This window comes from Homalodisca vitripennis, unplaced genomic scaffold, assembly GCF_021130785.1.
Source record: "Homalodisca vitripennis isolate AUS2020 unplaced genomic scaffold, UT_GWSS_2.1 ScUCBcl_617;HRSCAF=3020, whole genome shotgun sequence".
Classification (NCBI taxonomy): Eukaryota; Metazoa; Arthropoda; class Insecta; order Hemiptera; family Cicadellidae; genus Homalodisca; species Homalodisca vitripennis.
Window position 1 is genome coordinate 53,755 of NW_025776746.1, and position 6,682 is coordinate 60,436.

The 6,682-nt window shown below is 37.0% G+C and overlaps 1 pseudogene; it reads left to right on the top strand.

Moving 5' to 3' along the window:
• Window positions 1-4,769: 4,769 nt before the first annotated feature.
• Window positions 4,770-6,047, top strand: LOC124370886 (annotated as a pseudogene).
• Window positions 6,048-6,682: the final 635 nt, after the last annotated feature.

A 6,682-nucleotide genomic window follows, 5' to 3' on the forward strand; every position in this document is an offset into this window, starting at 1 on the left:
AACCTCTCTCAGTTTCGTTGTTTGCACGTGTAAATCGAACTGTTGTTGTGTACCGGTTATATTTTTATGTATTATTGTGAGCCAATACAAGAGTTATGGCTAATCCAGACGATTCGGACTTCGAAGACTTTATTACCGATGTAATGAACGCATCGTGTTCTAGTGTGCAGCACATATTCTTTCTTCCAGTTCTGACGAAGACGATGGCTTGCTACACAACGTTGGTTCTTCATCATCTAGTGACGAAAGTGAAAACGAACTTCAACCTAGTGAACCTAGGCCTAGGCCTACTTGTGTTCGTGGGACTGGAAATGTACGAAATGTGACCGCTAGTGACCTTTTATGGGTTGATGTTACACGTAATGATGCAGGCCCAGAAACTATTCCTATTTATCAGTTGAAGCCAGTAACTGTTTTACCTAGCTGTATTCATGCCGTAGAAAGCTTGCCCATTGAATACTTCAACCTCTTTTTCAATTATGATATTTTGAATTACATACTTGATGAAACTAACTTGTTTGCTAACAACAGAAAGTCAAACACAAACTCTCCACGCGCCAGGATAAATGACTGGACAGATATCACAATAGCTGACCTCAATGCATTTATTGGCACAGTCATAAATATGGGCACAATTCCACTGTCTTCCATAGAGTCATATTTTAGTAAAAAATGGGAAAGCCGTGTAGGCTTCTTTGGAGATGTTTTCTCAAAAAATGATTTCCTGAAGATTTTTTGGAACCTACATTTTAATCACGACCGTGAAGGTCAAGGTCCTAAGCCTAGGGGATTTCTTATCCAACCGCTACTAGACCATGTGCGTAGACAGTGCCAGCTGTTTTACACAACAAGCAACAATGTTGCTGTGGATGAATGCACCATATCATTCAAAGGTAAAGTAAGCTTTAGAGTGTATAATCCTCTAAAACCAACTAAGTTGGGATTAAAAGTGTTTGCGTTGTCTGATTGTGACAATGGTTACTTGTATGACTTTCTTCCATATTTTGGAATGCAGCAAATAATACCTGATAGTAATCTATTGAAAACGACACAAATTGTCAAACACCTTTGTGAGTCAGTTGTATACAAAGACCCAACTACTCCAAGGTCCGGAGTACATGTATTTACTGACCGGTATTACACAGGACCAGAAATTGCTTCCGAGCTTTGGAAAATGAATACCAACATTACTGGCACTGTTATGCCTACCAGAGTAGGTATGCCTTCGAAACTGAAAGCTACCTCAAAAAAGCTAAAAAAAGGCCAAATCTTGGCAAAAAGAAAGGACAACACCCTAGTACTCTGTTGGAAGGATAAAAGAGTTGTCACTATGTTGAGTACATTCAGCAAAGGCAGCACAGATCATATGTCAGACGTACCAAGTCGATGGCCAAACAAGCCTGCTGTTAGTAAACCTGATGTTGTAATCAACTACACCAAACATATGGGAGCAGTTGATAGGACCGACCACTTTGTATCCAGCTACCAATTCATGCGACGCACAAGAAAGTGGTATAGAAAGATGTTTTTTTGGTTGATCGAGATAGCTATAATAAACTCGTACATTTTGTACAAATTCAACAGAATGCAAAGTAATCTAAAACCCATGTCACACTTTGCTTTCCGTAAGAGTTTGGTGACATCGCTTGTTGCTGAGAGAGTGTCAACCCGACCATTGAGAAAGAAGGGCCGACCGAACCAAGGACCACCTGACCAGCGTTTGGACGGAAGACCTCACTTCCCAGGAAAAACCTCAAAAGGAAGAAGGTGTGTTGTCTGTTTGGCGAACGGAGTCAGGAAAGAGACAGTGTACATGTGCGAGACCTGCGACGCGAGACCTGCCCTTCATCCAGAAGTGTGCTTCAAAGTCTTCCACACTTCACAAAATTTCTAAGTGTGAGCTTATAACGTTTTAGTTTTTTAGAAAATATATAGGCCTTTTACATTTCTTGTACATAAATAATAGTAGTAGCCTTTGTATAATATAAATAAGTTTGACTGGTTTAATTTGAAAAGTAAAAAAAACTGAAAAGTTGAAAATTTTTATTTTGTTAAATTAACTTTTTTTTGTACCGTATCACAAAAGTGAAAAATTTTATACTTTTTTAAAACTTAATATGGTATAGAATAAGAAAAAAAAATAAAGTTAAGTTTTTCCAACTTTGTATTTTTTATGATACCTACACACTTGCTCAAAGTTTTGTTGATTTTATTCGGCGTGGGAAGGGTTAAGAAGTTATCAATTCACTGTGAGTTCAAGGACAAATTAAACGACTATCTCAGAGACAGGATAGTTAGTGGTATCAGAACGGTTACTAGCTGAACCGGATTTAACGTATGAGAAAGCAGTCAGCATAGCAACACCGGGAATACCCCTTGCTGTAATGATTTATTAAAAATATCATAAAAGTAGTGCAAATAATGCTATATTTTTCTTTACAGTAACAATATTTACACCATCCAATCCACAACTATGTTTATTTTTCATATGTTTAACCCTTCAGAGGTCGCGTCACTTGTCTTTTCCACCGGGGTGTTACATTTTTACTTACAACTTTTGAAGAGAGTTAGTTTGACGCTCCACCTCCCCCCATACCTTCAGATGGACTCGCCCGCAACCAAATTAAGTGGCCACCCCCACCCTTCCGCCTCTTCAGTCATCAGCCGTACTGCCAACGTTGTATAACCTGTCATTTCCACCGTGCGCGACCTCTCGCGGTATCTAAAATTGTGATTGTTCTGTGTAGTGTATTATTGTTTGTTATTTTCATTTTGATGTCAATATGAATAGAAATGAAGAAGAGAGACTTGTGAATTTGTTAAAGGGTGTCGAATGGGAAGAAAGACAAGAGGAGGAAAAACTTGTAAATCCAGGTGCTATAAGAGACAACTTTTTCTTGATGAGCCCGTTGTCGCTCTTATGGGTGAACTGGATTCCGATGATGAAGATGAAGATCATGTATCAGTGCAGGAAGAAGACACAGCGCCAGACAATCAGGAGAAGAAGTGGAAGTATCGTTTTTGGAAGCATCTCCAGAATATACAGGTAAAGATGGAGTAACTAAATGGAGTGTTCACTGCCCTAGACAGAATGTGCGAACACCTGCTGCTAGTTCGGCGATTGCCAGGTGTAAGACAAAACTTTGATGTTCAAAACCCTGTTGCTGCTTGGAGGTTGTTTTTTACTGGTGAAGTGTTAGATAGCATTGTAACCTGCACCAACCAGCGTATAAGAAAAGTTCGTCCTGGGTACACTCGTGAGCATGATGCGGCTGACACATCCAGAGATGAAATAGAAGCATTCATAGGACTTCTTTATATGGCAGGAATCCTTCGTGCTTCTCATTTGAATCTATATGATTTATGGGCAACAGATGGTACAGGCGTGGAGTTTTTCCGCAACTGTATGAACTTGAGAAGGTTCAAGTTCTTGATCATAGTGTTGAGATTTGACGATGCTGATACTGGGAGGCATCGGAAGAGGCTTGATAGGCTTGCACCCATTCGAGATCTGTTTGAATTATTGGTAGAAAAGTGCAAAACAATTTTTTTCTGTTTCTGAGTATCTTACAGTTGACGAGATGCTCGAATCTTTTCGAGGTCATTGTAAGTTTCGGCAGTTTATAAAAAACAAGCCTGCAAATTTTGGTCTGAAAATTCATGCTATGACCTGTGCAAAAACATTTTATACCATGAATTTAGAGGTATATGCTGGCAAGCAACGACCGGGTCCCTTTCAAGTACAGAATTCAGGTCTAGCTGTAGTTTCCAGACTCGTCCAGCCTGTGACTGGTACTGGAAGAAAAATTACCACGGATAATTGGTATACATCCATACCCCTCGACGAGACTCTCAAGAAATATCACAATTTGACATTAGCGGGTTCCCTGCGAAAAAATAAAAAAGAAATACCACTTGAGGTAATAGATAAAAGGAATCGTCCTGTATCCAGCAGCATGTTTGCCTTCAAAAATGGACACACTCTGCTATCGTACTGCCCGAAGAAAAAAAGTTGTTCTTCTACTGTCTAACATGCACCACAGTGACTAAATTTACCCTCAGTCTGCAGTTGCTAAAAAGCCTTTCATTTCGACCTTTATATATTACTCAACATGTTAAATGTAAGTTTGTAAAATAAACCTTTAAAATGTGTTCGTTTCATATTTTTTTATGAACCTGGTGGAATCCACCGTGCGCGACCTCTTACGTAACTCTGTAGGGTTAACAATTTCAATTATTTCATTGCAGGTTATACTAAATGTTTAAAATATACTTTATACTCTGTACAATCTTCATAAAATACATTATTATCAAACTCATTGCTTTTTAACTCTTGAAATATATTCGTGAAATACTCATTAAAAGTATTGGCAACAATAAATTCATTTCCCTCAGATACAGGGAGCAGTGTGTCATTTACCTTTATCCTCTCAATATTTGTTTTTTTTTTTTTAGATTTCATAACTTTTTTATTACATTCCAATATTTTTTAGTTAATGAATATTTTTTAAACAAAAAACTATTATACCGGTGCATTTGGACATTAACCTGGACAATGAAACAACAGCTGAAATTTGGCGATTTTCAACCAAACGAAACGGATTTGTTCGTAAGAGTCCTCTTGTCAGAGAGTATATTTGTAAAAGAATTCAAGATGCCACATCCCTAAGCGCAGTGTTTACATACTTTCAAATTTCTGACGACATAATCTTGTAACACGCCAAATTAGTATAGTATTAATAGTATGTGAGACTGGTGCCTTGCATTTCAACATGGATTTCATGACATTTAAAGCGAAACAAACTATTCCTCCTACAATAAGATGCTCGTCACACAGATATTTTATAATATCCTAAATCACGGTCGTTGTCCTCGGTGGCGTTTTTATACTTTGAGTGTGTTGTATAGGATGATATACCTACCATCTTCACTAAATTTCAGCCTGTTATTTGAAATCCAGGTTAATGTTTCTTTTGTCCAAATGCCCCGGTCTACATGTATATTTAATTGTTTCAGGAAAAGAAGTAATAAAGAGATGGGGCAATCTTCGGGACGCATTCTCGAAGTTGAAGAAGAAACTAGCAGAGTGTAAGAAAAGTGGAGCTGGTGCCCATAATATTAAGAAATACATCTACGCTGACCAGATGCATTTTTAAATAAATTATACCAGTCAAGGGAAGTTGCAGAAAGTTTAGAAGTTAGAACAGACAACAATGAAGACAAAGCTGATAATAATCTACCCGAAGCCCAACTACCCCCCATGAAGCCTACCTTTATGGAGCCCAAACCACGAGAAAACAAAAGACGTCGTCAGCCTGATGAGGTTGAACTAAAAATGATAAAAGCATTAGAAGAACGAAGTCCTCATATTTCTTTTATTCAAGGACTTTTGCCGCATTTACACAAGTTCGATGACAATGAAATTCTTTAATTCCAAATGGGTATTTTGGAATTTTGGAAGTAATTAATAAAATAAACAATAAACGCAAACACGCTGCTCAACCTCAATTACTTCCCACGCAAACATCTTCCTATTATCTGAACAACTATCCCTTTCCACAGTATCAATCATGTCGCACTTCCCAATTGTCTTATCCCAACCAATTCAGCGTAAATAACAGATTTCAATCACAACAACCCCACAACCACCCCAAATCCATCAATCCCCAAATTCATCAACTCCACGAAAATCGAAATCAAAATTTACAAAATCCCAGTAACAGTGATTCAAACCACCAGCAGGCACGCTCTTCGAAAGGACAGCCACTTGAACATCAACAACAAACCACTGCACAATACTATCAAGATTTTGGCCACACGTCAGCAACCACATCTCCAGAGAACTATCCATCGGCGAGCCCTTCTCCAGCTGAATCTCCTATTCAGAAGCCAGTTATGACTTTAATTAATTAGTTACATCAAGTCTTTATCATATTTCAAGTATTCGGTTTCAAGGTAACATAGAAAAAAATTAAATTAATATTAAAAAAATAACTTGTGTGTTTGTTTTCTACACTTTTTTGAATGGCTATTTGTACCCCAAACTCGCAAACTGTGGTGCGTTTTGAACCATTTTAAAATGATATCTAAAAAATTGCACTTTTCAATACATACTTACCTAAAAGTTGTTTCAAAAATCAGTTCCAAAGTCATAGATAAAAATTTTAGAATCTTGGACTTCTTGTTTTATTGTTGTAAGAATCTTTGGTTTTATTTATTATAGATTATAAATAAATGTTACAAAAATACGTAATCACTAATGTTCAGTACATTTGGAATATCAATGAAAAGTGTCAGGTATATACAGGGTGAGTCAGAAATATGGTAAAATATTTTAAGACGTGATTGTAGAGCTAAAAATAAGAAAAAAAATGTTATATAAAGGTAGGTCCGGAAACGCTTCATTACTGAGTAATGGATGGCGAAAGATTTTGCTTTGTTTTCAGTTCACCTGGTGAAATTAAATGATTCTGAAAGGTTTTGTTCTTACTTTTTAACTCAAATAAGATGGATATATAAGGAAAATCACCTGAAAAATCAAATAAAACCACTCTAGAGGTTGTAGTGTGAACAGTTTTTGAGAAAAAGTATGAAATTTGCCAAAAATCTAATAACAAAAATACCGTTTTAAATGTTTGATGACGAATAACATTGTTAAATGACCAATAAACAAATTGTTTTT